A 22,961-nucleotide genomic window follows, 5' to 3' on the forward strand; every position below is an offset into this window, starting at 1 on the left:
CCGTTATTTCCGGAAGGTTAAAGATGTGAGACCACTCTATCCAAATATTTGAAGTTTTTTAAAAATTACAATTACATCCAATTCTTGTTATTTAGTATGAAATATATTTTTTTAAAGTAATAAACATATTTGATTAGTTAATTTCAAATATTAACAAAATTATTTTTTTTTGATAAAATTGAGAACAAAATTAAACAGTTTTTTGAGCTTTGGCATATTTAGGAATGAAATAAATGTACAGACGATATTACCCCATTTGTCCATATTGACAATGTATTCATGGTGATAAAGGTTATTGGATATAGATGACTCATTTGTTCACTATAAAAGCTCGCTCCATAGAAAAGGCAGTGAAGAAAAACAGTGATTGAAATGGTTGTTAGATGTTTTTGACGTAATATAATTATAGTTATAGCAAAAAATGATTGGAATTAAGGGAATTGAAAGAATCTACGATATGTTAGATTTTAAAATATAGGTTATGCATAAAAAATTGATTCTGTAATTTTCAATTGCTTCATGGAGCCGCGTTAGCCCACTTGTGGGTGCGACTCGTAGTCGAGCATTCCACCAGTGGTTATATCTACAGGCTAGGTATTCATCGGTAGAATTAAAGTGACAAGTTTCTGGGCAAAGGAATGACAAAGTGCACAGTAAAGAAAGCGTGCCAGTCACAACGGCTAGCTGTAGACTCTCTGAATTCTATGGTGACCAGTTATCACAAGCGTGTCTAAACATCCAATACAAACAATGCAGTCCGCGACATATTATAATTACTATTGGTGGCTGTGGATAGTAGTTGAATCTGCACGCAGTGTTAATGGTGATTCGCTACGTTAATTTTCAACCAGTCAAAATTTTAATGCATTCGAAATAGTCGTTTTCACTGGACTGTAATTTGGTTTTTGCTGTCTACAAGAATTGTCTCCTCTATCCGACGCAAACTCCTTTCACAGTTTTAACCATCATTAATATCCAGTGGCAACGGGTGGAAATACGGCAAATTGTACACAATAAACTTGGACAGTTATACTTATTTGTTTTCATTTAACTGAGAATACAAATCGTAGATGGTTTATAAAATTCGATAATACCTCGCCTAAACTAAACCATTAAAGATGCAGGGTTTAATTGAATTTTAAAAACTGAACAACACCATCTGCAATTTGTACTCTCTGAATTCAATAAAAACAAATAACTATGTCACAATTTATGTCGGATCTCCACAACCTACCTCCTCCCATCACTACTGATTAATATATAATTAATATAATCGATAATTGAACAAAAGAAAATGGAATAAGTTCTTGAAACCAATTACCACTTTTTTGTATAGGTACATACTTAGTTCTTCGAAGACACAGGATGTCGGCGGAACCAGATACAGGGACTATGCGAAGTATTGCTGTTTTTACTTTTTTCCAGGACTATACGAGTCAGAAGTCATAAAAATATCCAAATATTTTTTTTGTTCAATTTGAAAATTTACAGTTGGAATCACGGTTGGATTTGAAGACAGAATCAGTGTCAGCTATCTTCTAAAAGACTTCCAGAGTCCTTAACCTTTTCTATGCCTCACGATATTACTATGGCAGTATTTGACAGGTCGCAGATTTTTAACAACACGTAGCAGTGTTACCCAACCTTATTTGTGCCATGATTCAACGCTTCGTTAACTAACAAATTCTGAATGAAAAAAAATGAATTGCTTCAAATAAAAAATGCACATAGGTAATACTATTGTTAACACTTTACGGTCCGGTAACGCCACATTGGCGTCCTTTGCAAGCCGAACGTTACGATCCGGTGACGCCTACGTGGCGTCCTCACATAGGCATATCTTAACTGTGAAAAATAAATATGAAATTTAATATTTGGTTGCAAGATCTATCGACAGATGGTTGAATGACATGTGCAAGAAGTAAAAGCACGATGGAAAAAAAATATTGCGCGGTTTTTACAGAGATGGCGGACGTAATACCATTCAGTATTTTTTTGTACCTATACCATTTTTTTAATTAGTTACAAGCCCGTTTCTAGGCGGGTGAATCACGAGACATAAACAAAAAAGGTAATAAACACTCAATGTTATATTCCAGTGTCGTCACTTCAACTTCGAAATTTTATTGTCGACCCTTTTCAGTGGTAGTCAACCATTTATGAACCTGCATTCTTTTTTTTTTAAATGAACGCGATTTTTATCTATGAAATTGCGTGCTATTTGATATTTTGTCTTTAATGATTTACTACCCATGAAACGTCCACCATGCTTCATCATCCATGATAGAAATTTTATCTTGAAAATGAGAACAGTTATAAATGTGAACTTGTATCGCGTTGTCATTTTCGTTCGATTTTTTCGGGAGATTATTGCTTGTGTAACTGCATAAATAATAGCTATTATTATTTATATTGCACTAATTTCATTGAAAAAATAATTAATCTAAGTATATTTCAGCTAGGATATATATTTTTTATTAGTTTTATCTCCAAAAAAACTTTTTAAAATGGAGGACCATTCGTTTTTAAACAGAGGAAAACTATGCGGATTTTATGTCAGATATTCCCAGTGACTGAAGATATCGGAGATTTTAGTGTAATTTTCAATCACAATCAAATATTTCCGGGGATTTCCGCAACTAATAAACGTTTAAGAAGAAAGTGTAAAGTGTGTTCCTCACATAAACTTCGAAAAGAAACTATTTACATGTCCAAAGAGTGTAAAGTACCTCTACATCTACATATTGGTAATTGGTTTTCTTCGTATAATTTAAAAAAAAGTATATTAGTTGTCAGTTCATTTTACATTCATAGTTTTATAAACTATTTCAAATAATTTCAGCTTTAGTGTGATAATAATTATTTCGTGCCTAGCCAGTTATATAAAGGTATTATCCATAAAATTGAGTGTTGATTCAAATATTTTTGTGGAATGTAGATGTTTGTTTTACAATCCTATTGCTCATAGATTTTGTTATATGATTTTTTTACGCACGCCTCTGCACTGTTATTGGATTGTCTCGATTCCTACAATAATACCAAATTGTAATAAGCGGTGGGAATGTATATTATGCGTGCATTTTATTTAATTGAATTTACTCGAAAAGATGCACGCCACTGCACTGCCTTTATCGGCTAGGCCATAAAAGTCGTAAAACCAATAAATCACTAGTGAGTGTTCGTTCGGGAATGAATGTGCATTTATTTTTAAACACTTCACAGTTTGTGTGAAGTCTTTGTTATTTTATTATATTTGATATTCAGAGATATGAGTAGCTAGCGCTAAAAATGAATTGATACATATTCTATAGAGGTGTAAAACATTTTGTATTTGAATATTTTATTATATTTTTTAATTAAAAAATAATATATTGTGATGCTTTATATCAATAGGCTGTTTCCTTTACATTATATTTATCAAATTGAACTAATCTAATAACATATAATATACAATTTACGAAAATTTACGAATTATATACTTTATCTTTATGGAACGCGGGCCAGAGGTTGACAATTGTTGAATAAATGACACAATTTGATGCATTGATATATTTTAAGTATTTTCTGAAAATTTTATTGAAATATATCAATAGGTTCAAAAGTTATATCATTTTTAACTTCGCGATCGAAATTTGTTGATTTTCATTAAAAAGTACCGGATATTGGTGTAGGTACTTCGCGAAAATTCGCGGACCGTATAGTGTTAATTTAACTTTTGTAAATACCTATGTATATAATATTAGATGCACAACTCGGAAGAAAATTAGTGCGATCTTTGTGCTTGATGTGAGCTGCAATGTGAGTTTTTATGTTAGGTACCAATTTGGTCAATTTTAATCTTAAATCTCCACAATTTGTGATATCAAAACTATTTCTATTTGTCAGTAACAAATCATTTACAGCGCTAAAGCGCCGCATTCAACTAAATATTATGATAGGAATGGCAACAGTAATTTTCTCGGATAGTCATGGTTGCAATATCAAAAAAATATTTTCGAAAATGCGTTTTTTAACAAAAAAATGTACCAAATATTAATGATTTGCACATTGCCCTCCCAATGACATTAATATGGACGAAGCATCTGGAAAAAAAAATGACACTCACTTTTTTTGTCGGGTCTGCCGAATGGCATAATCTGTTCTAACGCCATTACAATAAAGGTGATATTGCTATAAATTCCCGAAACTTTTTGTCGGGTCTGCCGAATGGTTCGGTTCGAAGAGGTTCGCTCAAACGAACATTGCTACTAGAAACACTGTTCTAACGCCGTTACAATAAAGGCGATATTGCTATAAATTCCCGATGCGTGATATCGCATAATGGATATTGCGTGACGTCTACCTATGCACGTGCGAATGTCACTATGGGCGAATTTACTTGCTAGCTACTGTACTGAGTGCGTCGTCCATTAATAATGTCATTGATTGCCCCCCAAAACATTCAAATTGCCCCCCGGTGGAGCGTATGCCCCACGTTAGGTAACACTGAATTGTAGAGCAAAGTACGCCAAGTGGCTTAGTATTTCATAATTATTCAAACAGATGTTACTGTGCGTTTAATTATTCTGATTATGAAAATCAATCGACAGTGGCTAAGTAATTGGTGTTTAAAATTGGACGAGATAACTCGAGAAATTTGTATGTGCAGCATGTCGATCACGGCCTCATAGAATGATGAAACTCGCTTAAGGCATAGAACCGGTTAAGCTTTGTGTGTTTACTTCAAGAACATCAATGTTTGATCTACCCTCTAGATATGGAGCTCAGTAATTCTTTCTTCGATTCGCATTACATACTATAGAATACATTCAACTTTATTTTTCTATCTGATATTTAAATGTATATAATTAGATTTAAATATGTAACGTAACAGAATAAATATTCAGAATAGTTACACTTATACCTCACTATAATCGCTGCCTGTAACAATAAAAGATACTTTTCTATGTTATACATAAAATTGGAGACGGAAATATTTGGACCGGATGTAGAGCAATAAAAAGTCATGAACACCTATATCATATTATAATTTGACACAACATGTAACACGAACTACTCAGCCAACATTTATACCCCGTTTACATGTACATGGATCTACTGGATAGTACGTAGTATCACGGTCATAACGAAAAAATGCATGTGTAAACATGTATTTTCTTGCAAGTTGCAAGATTGCATGAATGAATCAATAAAGTTTGGAAGCTTCTGAATTTTCCTGCGACAGTTGGGATTTGTTCGATATCTGCACCTGCGTAGTAGAACGATAGTGGCGAACCTGCCGGAAAAAAACGAATTGCACCGCACAGAGACTCATTTTGAGGTTAACCGATTTTTATGACTGTCAAATAGTACCATAAAATGACAACATCGCGTCTCGCTTACTCTTGAAGAATGAGATTAGTGAGACAGTCAGCACTTTTACGTGTAAACAGTTATTATCGCGATAGTTTAAAATACACACTATTGGTGCAAGTAAATCCATGCACGTGTACAGGCGCTATTATACTACTAAAGTCATATTAATACAACACTTAGTAAAAGATAGCCTTTTTAAGGCGATCCGCTCGATTTGTTTTCTGTCTCGATGAAAAAATACATGATCTGCATGATTAAAAATCAAAACAAATTGATACCGATTAGTTACTAAATTTCCAAAAGTCCAAAAACATTTTCCTACGATGTTCGTTGACCATCTTTTGGAAAGGATTGATGGATTTCCAAAAGTGCTTTCTCATTTCGAATGAGGAATAAACGTAATTACTTCAAATTAATCCCAATGAAGAAAACATTGATTTTTATAATGGGATTTTGATTTAAATGAAATATTTATAAATTTTACCTAAAATATGAATCTGTACGGAAAATAAATGAGTTGTTTTTACAGTCAACATTCAAGGAATGTATCTTAAAATGTAAATCGAGGTAATAAGCTACAATTTATAATTATGCAATTAAAAATTACAGTTTCAATTTGTTTTTAACATTAATCTTAAATAGATATAGTAATCACGTATTTTTTTCTTGCTAACTATTTATTGATAAGATGGTGTGGCGTATTATTTTTAAGATGATTTTTAGATGTTTATTATCTATAATGTGTATAAGTGGTCCACAAACTGTTGAAGCCTGCAATTTACCATTTTTAGAGTATTTATTTACCGTTTACAACCTCTCAAACTTTCAAGCTGTATTATAACGTTAATATTTAAGCGGGATTTTTTTTTTATTGAACTCTTAATATATGTGATATAATATATTAATATGTACTTGTGTTTTTGGTATAATTAATGTGTTTTTGTTCATTTTTAATATCTCTATTCACAAACTGTGTGTCGTTTATCTCTTCAGATAATTTTATATAAGTTATAAGTCATATTTAAAACAAAATATTTTCTATTTAAATTATACCTATTGAATTATTCTAATGGTGGCTTCAGACAATTTTAGGGATTGCAATTCAAAAAAAAAATTGATCCCGTTATCGCGGGATAACTTTTCAATAACCGGAATTTGACAAAATTTTTGCCTCAAAAAATTAATAGGAGAAAAAAATCTATAATTAATATTTCTTAATTAAGCAATTTTGAGTTACATTTTTTAAATGTGGCTAAACTCAGCGCTCGAAATGGAAAACTTTATGAACCGGAGCTCTCGACAATTTTCTGGAGATATTAACATGGTTATCAAATTGTATATGTATTTGATAAAAATAAGTGTTAGATTTTTGTTATTATAGCCTATCTAGCTCAGATGGTCAAATTATTTTGTCCATGAGACGGAGCGATAATTTTACCAATTTCACGAACCGGAACGGCGCTCCGGTCATTTCGAGCTGCCAAACTACTTCTGTAACTGCTTTTTTACTTCAATGAAATAGGGTATTTTAAAAATCATAAAATTTGAGTGATTTCAATTTCGGTATTTCAGCATCATGCAATTTGTATGATTAAAAAAAAACATCTTTTCTGTCTGTTTACATTTTTTTGTCAGTTCCTACAAAAATGTCAAATCGGGTTTTACTGTACCTATATAATATAATAATATGGATTTTTTTATTTTAGTTTTAAAACTCAAAAACCTTTACTATTTTTTCAAGATATCCCCATCCATACCATGTGGAGCATGTGGACACCATAATTTGTAGGTAAAACCACATAAGTAAATAAGAAAACATTACCTGATGACCAAAAATATTATAAAATAACAAAAAATTTAAACAGTGTAACCCGGAGTCCCATTTCCTGTTTCAAAATAAGGTTTTCTCAGGGTTGGGTTGCGAAACCGTGCCCAGCTCTGATCACAATCAACCAATAATACCTTATAGAAATGTTAATTACCTCACATGCAAGGATTACTATTGACGTAGAAAAACTAGCCACTGTAGATTATTTACTATTAAAATTTATTTATAACTTTGTTTTGTACTGGCACATGGTGAGTTATTGTTATTGTAGTTGTATTATAAAAATATTCATGTTATTCAATTATTATGCAGATTATTTAAATCTATTATTATCAATAAAACATCTTTGATGACTTTAAAATTGATTGCTTATTTATTTCATTTATTCCTAATGCACCGGCCCACAAACAAAAGAATAACTTTAGAAGTCTGATTGATACGCATTTTATTTTGCGAGTTGTTCTTTGACTTACGGCATCTGTTTTCAAAAACCAATAGGTTCAATTTAACGTTTCTATTGAATATTAAAATAAGAACAATATGCCCATTTTTATTTGCTGATAAAGACTGCGCCTGTAACACATGCATGGATTTACTGCTGACAGTCAGTATTATCGCAGCCATAACAAGAAAATGTACGTGTAACAGTAGCGAAGGGTGGAGTATTTGTTTTCATTGAAATAAGACTACAATTTACAGATGGTGTTTGTTAATTTTTAAAATTCAACTAAACCCTGCGAACGCCAAGCCATAATAGAAAATAGTCTAAAAAATACTCGTCTATCTATAAAATTATGCAATTAAATCATTCTCTTGAAGAATGAGATTGGAGAGACAGTCAGGACTTTTACGTGCAAACAGTTATGCCCCCCCCCATAAGCAAAAAGGCAGCTTTTTGCCAATGTCACATTTTGAGATAATGAGACATTAACGTTTTTTCAACTTTTCTTAATAAATTTTTAAATAGTGTGGATTAATCATTTGATATATGTTATAAGCAAAAACTAGTATGTTTTCAATCGATGCTGTGTTTTTGCTTATGAAACTCGTTATAATATCTTTTTGTTTAGAATAATTACCGTTTTTGTGAAAAAAACGAAAAACAATGTGTCGATTATTATGCTGAAATAAATTTTATACCGCTTTTGACTTACGTCAAATGGTTCAGAATTTCAAGTAGAGCATTATCTGTACTCAATTTGTGATTATTGTCGAAAAGCTGCCTTTTTCCTTATGAGGGCAGTAAATTGTCATGATACTGTACGACAACATTATTTAGGCGACAACAGGAAGTCGCCCTTGTCGCGAATAGAATATTTTCACAGTGTTGTCATTTTTTGAGAAAACATATCCCGCGAAATTAGGTTTTAAGTTTATATCAATTCTATTCTCAGTAAGTTTATAAGTACATTAATTTATAAGTCTAATTATTTATTATATCAATAGAATTTTTTTTTCAAATAATTTCACCTCTTAATTATTACTATTATATTAGGTTAATTAATACAGCGTAATTATTGAATTTGGAAGGAAATGTATCATTGAACCCACATTAACTGATAATATTGCTGCAGGTATTTATTAATTAAATAACTAGAACACAAATTATGACTAAAAAAGTAGAAGTGAAAGATATAACATATTCAATATTATATTGATGACCCAATCACATGTTTTATAATTCACAAATGATGTCTTTATATCGTATTTTTAGTAAAATTGTTGTAGAAACACATACTGTGAAAATAATTTTCTATAAATTAAATTATATCCACCTTACATAAATTTTCAAACAATATGTACCTACCTACTTATCGGTTTAAAAATACAAGGAAAATTCATTAACTAACTAATGATCATTTATACTTAATTATTATACGTCTAAAAATATTAATAAAATAGATTACGATACACATAACTTTATAATATACAAACATAATTTCCAGTATTTGGGGAAATATTTCTAGTATTACAACACTGAATTTTGACATACCTGACATCACAGGAACCCGTAAAATGGGCTTGTTGAAAGTATTGTATAGGCTAGCCTTTTAAATACGACTCTTTTTCTTCTTCGCAATAAATCAAAAGTTTACTTATAATAATTCGAACATCATTTCGTATTGTTTTAGACATCTTTTGAATATAAAAAGCTTCAAATTACGTAAATTGATAGATGCGTCCAATACGAAGTGTCAAAAATGCAATGAATAATTTGGGGGCGTTCCTAATTTGAAACCGGAAGTTCGATTAGCTGTACTGGATGGGATTGTAGTTCACAGATTTGCCACGTAACCAAGATGAAGTTGCCGGACAATAGTTTAACATACACACTATTGCTGCCAGTAAATCCATGCACGTTGTACAGGCGTTAGTAGACCGAATGATGGCAAAGCAAGTCTACTCATAATGGATCAAATGCCTTAATTAATATAAGACAAAAATTAAGTAAGGGTGTGTTACAAAAAAAATGTGTTCAATTTTTAGTAATGGCTGGTTCAGAACAAGGTAAGTACGTAGGAGAGGATTTTGTTTGACAGCCAATCAGCTTTGTTAGAATAATAAAAGATATGAAATTAAGTACTTCATAAAAGTAAAAATATATAATCTAACCACATAATTTACATCAGCAATTAATATTTGCTTTATTTTAATTAGATAATCTTTTTCTGTAGGTTCTAGAAGTTACATGTCGTGTAAAATTACACATAGAATTTGATGGATTTTAACCACAAATGTGTGAATTGAGCATTTTTTTAAATATACCTAGTTAATCAATAATAACTTGTTCTGACTGCGTTGCATTTAGTGATCAAGCTACTAGGGACATCTGCTGCTAGTAAAAAACTACCAAAGCTGCTTGCAATGGATGTGAGTTCAACTCCCATTTGGTTCAATTTATTTCTAGGATTTTTCTGAGGTCGGTCTTTTACACAAAAATAACGAATTTTATTTTTCCCAAGTACTTATACAATAAACAACAAAAGTTTACGATATTGTTTGTAACTCATGTTAGATAAAGGGTACCCCTGAAAAAAGCTCTGATTAATATCCATAAATAATACAACAATACATTCATAAAAATATAATTTATTCACAAAAATTTATAGTAAAGCAATCACATAAAATCTTATGCTACATTTTTATGCATCACAAAAGTGTAAATTGAATGCAAAGCAATTGTATTTACTAACGTAAGGCAAAGTTTTAAATCAATATAATAAAACTCGCCTAATTTTCAATTCCTAATGTTTATAATATATATTATTGACTTCATTTTCATGGAATTTAAAATGAACATGTAAAATAATTCAGTCAAAAATTATAACATAAACTATTCATACTTCATGTTAGCGTTTCCAACGATTATAAAACACAGTATTCCGCAGTAAGTCCAACAAATTGGTAATTTTTAATGGACGAGTTGTTTCTGTTATTAAAATAAACCAAGCAGTACATAGAACCAGGGTTATCCGAATTATATTAAGGCCATCAATTTCGTATGTGCACCAAAAAGGGCATGGATGAATGGTAAGTTTTTCAAAATTAATGGTATGTTAAAATGTTTTATTCCAGAAGTAAAAGAGATTGTTATATCTGATAATTAGTTCAATAGGGAAACAACCCAAAAAACCTAGTTCTATAATGGCATTTGGAATTTTTAGACAAATCTTCATTTCAATTTTAATGTCAAACTTTAATTTTTATCGATTTCTTTACTTATTTTTGTGCTGAATAAAGAAATCTTCATCAAATCGTCGCTCTAGTATTTGTTTTGTGAAGCTCCATTTTTGACGAAATTGACTTTTTAATGCAGTTCATTTTCTTGTGTATAAACGAAATCATTAAAAAAATATTACATTTTTCATTAAAAACAGATATTTTTTCAAAAAATGTCCAAGAAACCACGGTACAAAACAATCATTCGGAATTAGCCTTTCCAATGTGCGGAGCAAACGGCGCCGAGCTTGTTATACGGTTACCACCCCCTCTACGACGCGATTGGTCAACGGATCGCTTATCCTTGTCTAATATTATCATTGTCTAGCTCTACTAACTACGTCCTCTTTATACTAATTTCATCCGTTTGAAAACATTGTATATTTTTAAAGTTATTGTATATTTCTAAAGTTAAAGTGCAGAATCTGCTGTTAAATAAATCCAAAGTCTTCTTAATTAAATGAGTAATATCACTGGATTATGTTCTAATATAAATGTATCTCTCACTATGTAAAATAAATAAATATGAAAGGATCTTCCAGCATTGAAATATAAGGTAATGAATTTTGTTTTTCGTCTCCTGAACATTTCACATATTGTCGCTTTAGAAAAACAAATAATAGAGTGACGAAATGGCATTATTAACACAAAACCTTGAAATTTTGAGTTGTTTCTTGTAACTGGCATATCCAGATAATGCAGAAATGTAAGCTGATGTTATTTTATCTTTTACTTTTCTATAGCTGGTGACAGAGAAAATGAAATGGTATTTATATACTTGTATGTACATTATACTGATAGCTTTATTGAAATTGATAAAAATTGAAAGTGAGGACCACATACTTACATAATATTATGTTACCATTTCGTTACCCCGGGTCCTAACCTTATATGTAGTTATGAGTTAACCGTGCTTGAAAATCGAAAGGAAATATATGAGATATTGGTATACATACGACTGAGCAGAATTCCAGGTAGGAAACACTTGAATCAATTGATAGACTTGACAATGCCTATTTAAAAGAGACTAAAATACACACATGCATGACAACTGATTCAAAAGCAATTCAAAAAAGTAATTTTTCTCTTCTAAGTTATAAACGGGGTGGGGTGACTTATAAACTTCTTTGGTGTAAGACTTTATACAACTAATGTCTCCCAAATTCTAAAATTAATATTTTTCATTCAACTACCCACCTCAAAGTGCATTTTTCTTTATTTAATAAATTGTTTCACACGTGGCATACAAGTTGTTTCAAGTGAATTTTTCATAGTTTAAATTACCTTGTAAGGTGCGACAAATTAAAGGTAGTTAATCTATTTCACAATGATCAATTTAAATAATTGACAAGCTAGTTAGAAGAGGGGCTACAAAATAAGCAGCAGCTGTAATCATCAGATTGAATCATTTTTTGGTGACATGTTAATGAAATAATTAATATTTTTAAAAACATTACGCCCCAATGGTACTTAGGCACCTCAATTATAATTGACAGCTGTTTTTCTATTCTATATTATAATATTTATTATCATCTGCTTACTAGAGTCCGACAAATTTAACGTGAGGCTCCGCATAGTTGCCGCGGAGCCTCACGTTAAACTTGTCGGTCTCTATTTATATCTATTACAGTGGCATAAAGGAATTCCTGGCCATAGAAATAATTTATTTATTTTATAAACTAAAAAGTAATTAAATAATTTTGGTATTACATGTTTTAACTAAGCAATTTATACTTATCAGTAATGTCCTATCTCAAAATTTTTAACAGAAACTTAAGTCAAAATAGAATATAAGAAAATATTAGAAATCTTCTAAGCTACTAATGAAATGGTTCATTGCGATTTCAGTTATGCAAATATCATGCTCAGTGGTGTAGTGCTAAATAAAAAAGTCCTGATGTGCACTGATACATTTAAATATTTTTATTATCTATCTCCCACCAGCGACTGACAATTTTTACGTATCTGATTACTCGATCAAAATTTAAATTACAGTCAATCAGAAGTTAACCATCTGGTCAGAGAAAGTGTAGATTATTGAGTTAATTAGGTAAAACGTTCAAAAGAAAAATGACTATGAATTACCTCAATATAATAATATATATATTACATATTATTATATAAAAAAATGAAAAATTTTAGCAAGACATTTTTTTGGGTCCATTAGATTCATAATTGTGTGCAATATTATTATGTTTTATAATCTTTAGTCTCTTATATGAAAGTCACAAAGTGCCTTCCCCACCTTCTCTACCCACCACTGATTATTCCATAACTAAAATTGTCACTTTCTACAAAACAGCTAAAGAGCCATAATACTTAGTTTACACGCGCACAGATTTACTGTTGACAGTACGTATTATCGCGGCCATAACAAAAAAATGCATGTGTAAACATGTATTTTCTTGCGAGCTGCAATATTCAATGCATGAATCAAAAAAGTTTGGAAGCTTCTGAATTTTCACGCGACAGTTGGGATTTATTTGATTTCTGTGCCTGTGCAGTAGAACGATAGTGGTGAAGCTGCCGGAAAAAAACGAACTACACCACACCGCGCAGAGACTCATTTTGAGGATAATCGGTTTTTAATAATATAGTACCGTAAAATGACAACTTCGTGTCTCGCTTACTCTTGAAGAATGAGATTGGCGAGACAGTCAGCACTTTTACGTGTATACAGTTATTATCGCAATAATTTTAAATACACACTATTGCTCCAAGTAAATCCATGTACGTGTACAGGTGCTATTATACTACTAAGGTCATATTATCCAACATTTAGTAAAAAAATAGTCTCAATGAAAAAATGTATGATCTGCTTAAGCATGATTATAAATTGAAACAAACTGATACCGATTGGCGATTAGTTATTAAATTTATTAAGTCCAAAAACATTATCCTGCGATCGTTGACCATTTTTTGGAAAAAAATTGTTTTTGAAACAGCAAAAATAAGCATGAAGGTTAATTCTATGGGTAAACAGTATTTTGGTCATTCTCCATATACCTACTGTATTTATGTATCCACTATACATCCACAATGGCCGCGCGGCTTAAGCGTCGGCTTATAGCGTCGTGGGTCCCAGGTTCGAATCCTGGGTCTGGCAAGCACACATATTGTTTTTCAGTTTGTGTATGAGTCAGAGTATGGATCTTATAGGTTGAGCAAGTGGCTGACATCCATTGCTCGTAAAAACAAAATCTGTTAATACAAACCTCCACTCTGTGGAGGCCCATATTATGATCTGATTAGGATCGGACATGGTCGAATAATAATATGGCCATACTATCAGACACTTACAGTGACCATTGTAATGTCAGTGTGATGAGGGAGGTTGTCCCAAAGCAAAGAAAGTTTCAATATTGTTACCGATATAAAGAACTTTCTTACTGTATTGTTAATATTATATAAAATGTGTTATTTTATTAATCTTTTCTTACGTCACGTAACAGAAAATATTAAATAGTACTATGCGACTAAAAATATTTAAGGAACTTTTAAAGTCATTAAAAAATAATGTGACTAATAGGTAATAAGTTCATTATAATAATGTTTCGAAAAACAAATGAATGTTTTCGTCAAGACAGCTAACAAAATATTCGAATAGAGTTGGCGATGGACCGAGGGAAGCAGCGCGAACTTGTGCCTGCCCTATATGCCCCAATTGGGGTGACAGGGTGACAAGAAAAAGATTCACAAATTTTTTTACTAACATTTATTAGGTATTTATAAGAAATTAGTTTCAATAGGTGTGTCAATTTTCGCATCACCGAGGGATTAATGTCAAAAATAAAATGTTGATTTGCCATACTCTAAATGTGCCGTAAGGAAGAAATTATATTAAAACATAGATGTATTTTGTGTTTACCATAACTATTTATTTTGTAACTAAATATCATTTTATTGAAATTATTATTATTATATTGGTATTACTTATCACATAAGGAAATGAGCATTTTTATCACAAGCCTTACAAATCCAGCTAACATTATTTTGCTCCGTTTATAATTAATTAATACATAAAAAAATATTTACAGTAGAAAGAGCCTTCCCATTTTGTAGTAACACTGATAATATACATGTAAACATAAGAGTAGAACAGCATAATAGGTCCTTAAGCCGGCTCTCACATCTAAACTCGTCTTGTCTGCCGCACAGCAATAAATCAAACCTTCTAGGAATGTTGCTCCGATGTTGCATATGAAGACCGCACATATACCTAGCGATAGTCGCGCGTAACCTCTCGAAATGTATATATCTTCACATGCGGCGACCAGCGAGCCAGTATAGTAATGACCAATTCGTAAGTGTGCCTATGCATTCTGGTGTCTTCGATTCGCAGCCCGAGACGCATGCGATTTGTTGTTAGCAGCATTAGTGTTTTTTTTCAAACTAAAAAATCGCATTCGACCATTGTGCGGAACTCCATTTCGCAACGTGTGTTTTTTGAGTAACGATGACGTCACATTGATGTATTCAACACATTTCAGACGAGAAGAGTTTTGATGTGCGAGCCGGCTTAGACATACATCAATTTATTCTTGTTAAAATGTGATATACATTGAACTTTCGTGACAATAAAAATTTGAAGGCTTCTAACTTTGTACATTTAATGCATGCATGACAGTAAGTCTTACAAAATAGCCGAATTATACATGCGTGGATATACTGCCAGCAATAGCGTATAAATTAATCTTGCGCGACATTAACTGTTTATAGTCCATTTACACATGCGTGGATTTACTCCTTGCAGTTTGTGTTATCGCGACCATAAACATAAAAGGCAAATGTGATCACTAATTATAACACTGCATGCATGGATCAAAAAAGTTTTAACAATAAGCTTCTTAATTTTCACGCGATAGTTTCAACTTGTGTGACATGTGAGCTGTGCAGTAAAACGATAGTGACGAACCTGACAGAAAATATATGAAACACAATATGCTGTGAAAATTCAAAAACCACTAAACTTGTTTGTCAATAATTTATATGACAATATGTGTTTACATTATTACTACGACAATAGGTACTGCCAGCAGTATTGTCGACAATAAATCTTCGCATTTACAAAACCCATCCATATTTCTTGAACTGCCCAATCAATGTGAAGTCTATCAAACACATAATGGGATGAATAGGGATGAATGATTCAATACCACAAAATAATGTTGCTATATGCTGTTTGGTTATTGTTTATCTATAATGTAACTTAAATGTTTATAATATTTCAAACATTTTTTTGCTTTCAGGAGGAATTAAGATTACAACCAAAAATATTAAAAGAATTTTATGTATTTTATATTCTATTAAAAGATATTTTCAATAATTAGATATGAATTATTTAACATTCTAAATATTTGCCTCATTACTAAATACTAAGAGTATTAAAATATACAGTTAAAATATTCAAAAAATACTACACACAAAATATGTAAGGGTATTAATTGACAAGCACAAAATATATCTTCCATAAATTACATATAAATGTATATTAGCTACCTAATCTAATCGTTATATAAAAAAACAATATGTAAATAAAATCACAAAGAAATAAATTAATAACTATTTTTAGAACATGTTTGCCTTTTTTTTCAACTATAATATTATGACTTATAATATTTAAAAAAATATATGATATCTATCTATAAATAAGTAGGTATTACATATTTTCATGAATCAATTGTTTTCTTACGTAGTCGTAGGTACCTATCTAATAATATTAATTTTAAGCACACATATTAGCAACAGTGTAGACATGATAAAATTATATGTATTTGGATGATATGTAATAAAATATATATATTTATTACAATGTATTATCAGACACTTGTAGTGCTTTGGGTTTAATTTAAAATATGCAATATCTATTAATGGCTGATAATGTTTAAAAGGAACCTAGTTTTATAGAACTCTTTAACAAAATCTATGAGTATATGTGTTTATTTGCTTCAAATTTATACCTGTATGACAATATAATATAGAATATTTTCATTACTAACTTTGACAGATAATAATATTTATTAAAAATATTAAATTTTCCACATTATTATACACCCATGAAAATGCCTAAATACCTATTTCATCACCTATGGTACCTGGCGCAGAAGTCCAGGGGAACACCTTTGGTATGGAAAATGACACGACAATAATTTAACTAAAAGCATAAGTAATTTCTACATAACTGTTGACAAACATCCTGTAAATGATATCTTATTCTTACATAATGATCCATTATTACTGTATGAGGAACAAATATCAAATTTCTTTTAGTATGTATATTATTAATGTTTTTAGTGTTTAAAGGATGACAGTCCAAAACATTAAACTCACATATTCTATGAAAATATTCTAATGTAATTTTCAACACCTCAATTTATTGTAATACAGATGTCATTGTTTAAAATCTAAGCCGCTTGTAATAAATACTAGTGGCTCTATTTAATACACAAGGCGGCTATTGACGGCTAAAATGATAAATATTATCACTATATCATATTTACGTATTGAGGTACAGTAGGCACTCGGTAAACCGGCATTCACCAATCCGGCACATCCAATAGTACGGCATTTTGCAACTCAGCTCTCCTGCTCTATAATCCGGCAGATTTCACATTAAACTGCCGGGATTACAGAGCGGAGAACCGTTCGCTCGGCAGTTCGGTGTCCGACCTTGACAGATTATTTATTATTTCCTATAGACATCCAATAATCCGGCATTTCCGACAATCCGGCATAGGTGAGAAAATATGGGTGCCGGATTACCGAGCACCTACTGTATTATAATTGTTACAATAAGTTGGCTGTCAAATCTGTCAACTGTCTATCTCTCTCTAAAAGTTAAGAGCACAGCGAAGAGAGAAGCTGTTAAATCATAGCACTTTCAGATGGTTAACTTATTTTAACAATTAACCGCCTCAATACATAAATATGATAAACTACCGACAATACCGCCCTGTGTATAGAATAGCTTCACAGATCTGAAATCAAAGTTTGGAAACTTGAAACATCGATAAAGACATAATAATGTGCGTACCTATTTATTTCCTGATTAACGTTTCATTAAATAATTAACACATCAATTAGACAAGATTTTAACAACAATATTATTATTATTTAAAATGTTTGATTTTGTGACAACCATAATCTCATAATTAGTAGACATAAAATTTTCTTGTCCAGCTGGGTAGTTGCTAGAAATTCAAGCTTATTATAACCTACTGATAGAAGTGTATTTTTAGAATATTTGTTTATTAGTTACCCTATCATTATTTCAATTGACTCATCACAGTAATAATTTATTGACTGATTAAGATTAAGGCCACCTATTTTTCTGAACAACATTAAAACAAAATCATATTAAAAATAATCACACATTTTACTTTTTTATAGTATGACTAATAGTTTTTATACGTCTAGATAGGAAACTCGTTTAAAATTATCATCGACACAATAATTATTAGAAGTTGTAAGGTAGAGATTTGAAAAAAAATATGAATTTAACTTTTATTTGTGCAATTGTAGTTGGATATGCATCCCTTTTTACCCTGATAAGATCAATAATATATTGTCACCCAAGAGTTTATGTGGGACATCTCTAAAAAGTGTGTTTTGAGTACCTACTAATAATGATGATCTCTCAGTCGCGAAGGGTGGGGGTAGGCTGTTAAAATCGGACATAAATAGTGCGCAATAAGATTTTTTAGTCATACATATTTGTTTTTATCGAACTACGACTACAATTTACAGATAGTTTTGGTTAATTATTAAAAATCAATTAAACACTGCCTAAACCAAACCATAATAGTTTCGGTACCTATATAAATTGTGAACGCTTTTTCATTCATACTCATTTGATTTCGTTGGAATAATAATATGTACACTGCCTAAACGAAACTATAATAGATTAAAAATATTATTCTATCTATAAAATATCCAAAGTTATGTATGATTTAATTGCATAATTTTTTATATTTTAAAGACGAGTATTTTTTGACAATTATCTATTATGGTTTGGTTTCGCAGGGCTTAATTGAATTTTAAAAATTAACCAACACCATCTTTAAATTGTAGTCTTATTTCAATGAAAACAAAAACGTATGACTGACAAAGTTTACTGTGCTTTATTTATGCCGGATCTAAAAAGCCTACCTCCACCCTTCGCCACTCTACGTTTTGTTGCCAATATTTTGATGCTTTTATTTTTACTTAAAACCACTCTAAATACAAAGTTATTGAATTTTAAAAAAGCAGATTGCATAATGTCAAAAGGTACATTAATCCAAATACGTATTATGCATCTACAGAAATGAGAATGAAGTTCTCAGCAATAAATTATTGTTGTATTGTGTTATACCATCATTTGGATTATTAGATCGACCTACCTGCCTTATGATATTATTATAAAACCTTGGACTCATAAAATTCTATACCCACCTTTGTATTTAAAGTTGTTTTAAAAAATCAATTGTTTCACATTCAAGTAGATATTCAGTTCAATGGTAGAATATAATATGCATCAGATAACTTTTTTTAAAAAAAGTACTCGGTTAAGTATACCTACAATTCGAGAAGAAAATAATCTCATACACATTTTATCAAAAATGAAAATTTAGAGATGTCTCATCATTCTTCTAAGGCGACAATGTCAATACCACTTATAGCTTTGGTGTACGTCTTTACTAGAATATTAGAAATCGGTATTTTATTCGTGCTTATACAATACTTATATTATATGTGTCGCTAGATTTCAAAATCAGCCAAGTCCACCTTTCACCCTTGTGACTGTGTACTTGAGAAAACAAAAAGCTGTTTTTCTCCTATTCATCTATTATGGACTTGGCTGATTTTTAAATCTAGCGACACATATATACTTATTATGACACATTATAACTAGTGAGGCGGCCCCACCGACCAGATACTCTATCCACCTTCGCAACAAGCGCTAAATTAACGACAACAATGCAATGTTTAAGCTCTATTATCTCGAAAGTAAATTGAAGACACCCATCTGTCATTTTTATCTGGAAACGATCTATGAGGGATCTATTAGTATATATTTCAGATCGACAGCGTCATTACAATCTTTTGTATTTTTAGTACTATACCACCAATATTATTTGGAGTACTACAGTCATAATCCCCAAATTTTAATAGAAATTATTGTTACCGCAATTAGAATAAATGGCAAGTCTCTGGGTATACTCTAAATAGATGAAAATTAAGTGTCATCGAAAAATATAGCAACTTTTATTTTATAGAATAGGTACCTAAGTAGATTTATAATGGGGAATGAAAAAAAGATCCAGAAGGAGTACACCCAAGCTATCAATGGTCATTCAATATTGTGAAATATCGCATATAAAAGAAGCATAGAACTAGCGAGATGATATTTAAACAACAAATTGTGTCGACAATATAACATGTGTACATAGGTAAAATTACATTAGGTAGATATATTCAGCAGTGGGATTGGAAAGCTATATTTAACATCTATCGATTTAATTCCGCGATACAGCATCCCAATATAGAAGGAGCAAGCATAGCGAATAACACATTAGCCTTGCTTTCTAGAGAGGATGAAGCTTTTTTTTTAAATTTTGTCATTTATTTTATCTTAGAAATAAAGCAATTAGTTTTGAAGGCGAAGAAAACACAGAAAGTGTGCATTTTATGCTAATTTCATAATAATATAATCATCCCTTCGTCTCTGTTGAATATGAAAAATATGAAAATGGCCTATCACAAATCAGCGCCACAGGCAAAAATCAATACACTCATACCTCACTCTATGGCCGATCGTTATACAGCTTTTCGTCTTTCTTAATATTATTATGACTCAATTTAGATTAACGGTAAAATTTTTTTTTGAGAAAAATGAATAATAGGTAGGTACCTACTTAAGTACTTATTATATTTTCGACTTCAGTAAAAATTTAGGCAAATAAACAATTTGAAGATGGAAATATTCGGATCCGATGAAAAACATTAACAAGTCATGCATCATAAAATTTGACTATGCCGACACTCGTGATTAAATTGAGATGCATGTTGCGTACTTAACTGTCACCGCGACAAATTTAGTCTATGGTTTCGTCATTTTGCAGAATATTTTGAACGAACACGATCTCTGTAAATTAAATGTTGGAGTAACCTAGTAACGATTACGCAAATTCAATAACATTTTGAACAGAACCCAACCCGCAAACCATAGACAATAGACAACATTCTTATAGAAAATACATAGAGCCAACCGCAAAAAAACAAAAACACATGCAATTTTGACACGATTCGAAAATGTATAGGCTGTAGAAAATGATAAAAACGTTCAAAACGTCATGCAGGTGTTGATGCAGTGCAGTACAACGTGAGGTGACCTCATTGTTGTTCTGGTGATTTTGGCAGATCAGTCTGATAACATTTTAAACACCAAGAAAAACGACAATACATACTTTTTTCCCGTAGCGTACATGACATGCACCCTAATATATTTCGCGCTTTAACCTCAAAGAATCTCTCAAAATTGCTTTTGGACAAGAAATCCCAATGAAAATCATATTTATTTTTGAAATAAATAAAAATGCGATTTCAACTAAAAATTTGTTACTTTAAAAAAATTTGGAACTGATACTATAGAAACCGTATGGATTTTTATGGAAATAAATGATTCGTTATATTATCACAATTCTCTTTACGGCCAACTTCTCAAGAACATATCTCAGCCATAAAGCGTGGTATTAAGTGTACTATATATACAAAGAGATTAAAGACCGTCGAACCTCTTTGGTAGTATACAATATTATTAGGACAATTTGAACATTTAGGTAGGCTTTTAGCTGAATCCCACCCTTGAATATATTTATAACAATATAACTACATACTATATTAATGTGTACTTGTGCTTGATTTATTCCAGTCTCAAAGGAAAGGCGGGCTATACAGAAATACTTTAAATGCGTACAGCTTAAAAATAATATATATTATATACAAATTTTTTAAAGCCTTTGAGAAAGGAAGGATAAATTTTTATTACATAAGGATCAGCTGTTATGTTTGTTGTCTATCACAATGTTATAATATTCTATGTTCAAATCCAGTTTATTTCATTATAATAATTTAAAAATTTTTAAAGCTTATCCATAATTTATTTAAACCAAGCCATCATAGATTAAAAATATAATATATTAAACGTGCTTCTAGCTTATTTTAAATCTTTTTTATAACAAGACATAAAAACATTAAGAAGACAACAAAAAATACATATTAGATTAATAATATCTTATAATAATTATTAACAAATAATATTTAGTGCTATTATTGCTTTTTATAATATGCAAGGCAAGGTTTTATTTGGTTTTCAATGTTTAATTATAACAATATCTAAATAAATTATACCTCTTATAATAAATATGTTAACAATTTTCGCGATTATTGTCAAACAAATTTTTCTCTCAATAGACAAATCATAGATATGTAATAATTGCACATTTTTCTATGTCTCACTAGCGTATTAAGTATATATTTTAGCATTCTAAAGATGGACATAATAATATGATAATATTAAACTAAATCGAATTTCTGATTCTCATCGTATTAGTGAGAAATCTTATTCGCATTGCAGATCTCAATAGGTAATACCCATAATCCATCCAATACCTATTATATAACAGTGGCGAAGGGTGGAGGTAGGCTGTTAAGATCCGACATAAATAGTGCACTCGAAACTTTGTCAGTCATATGTATTTGTTTTCATTGAATTAAAACTATAATTTACAAATTATGTTAGTTTTTAAAATCCAATCAAACAAAAACGAATGTGAAAACCAAGCCAAAATAGATAATATTCAAAAAATATTCGTATATCTATAAAATATCTAAAATTAAATTATTTTAAATCATACATAATTTTGGATATTTTATAGATAGAAGAATATTTTTTATCGATTATGGTTTGGTGAGGCAAGGCTAAATGAATTTAAAAAAACTAACCAACACCATCTGCAATATGTATTCTTAATTCAACGAAAACAAATAAGTATAACTGAAAAAGTTTGCACTAGTT

Source organism: Rhyacophila brunnea, unplaced genomic scaffold (genome assembly GCF_057557595.1).
Source record: "Rhyacophila brunnea isolate RB1 unplaced genomic scaffold, BYU_Rbru_1.0 scaffold_6, whole genome shotgun sequence".
Classification (NCBI taxonomy): Eukaryota; Metazoa; Arthropoda; class Insecta; order Trichoptera; family Rhyacophilidae; genus Rhyacophila; species Rhyacophila brunnea.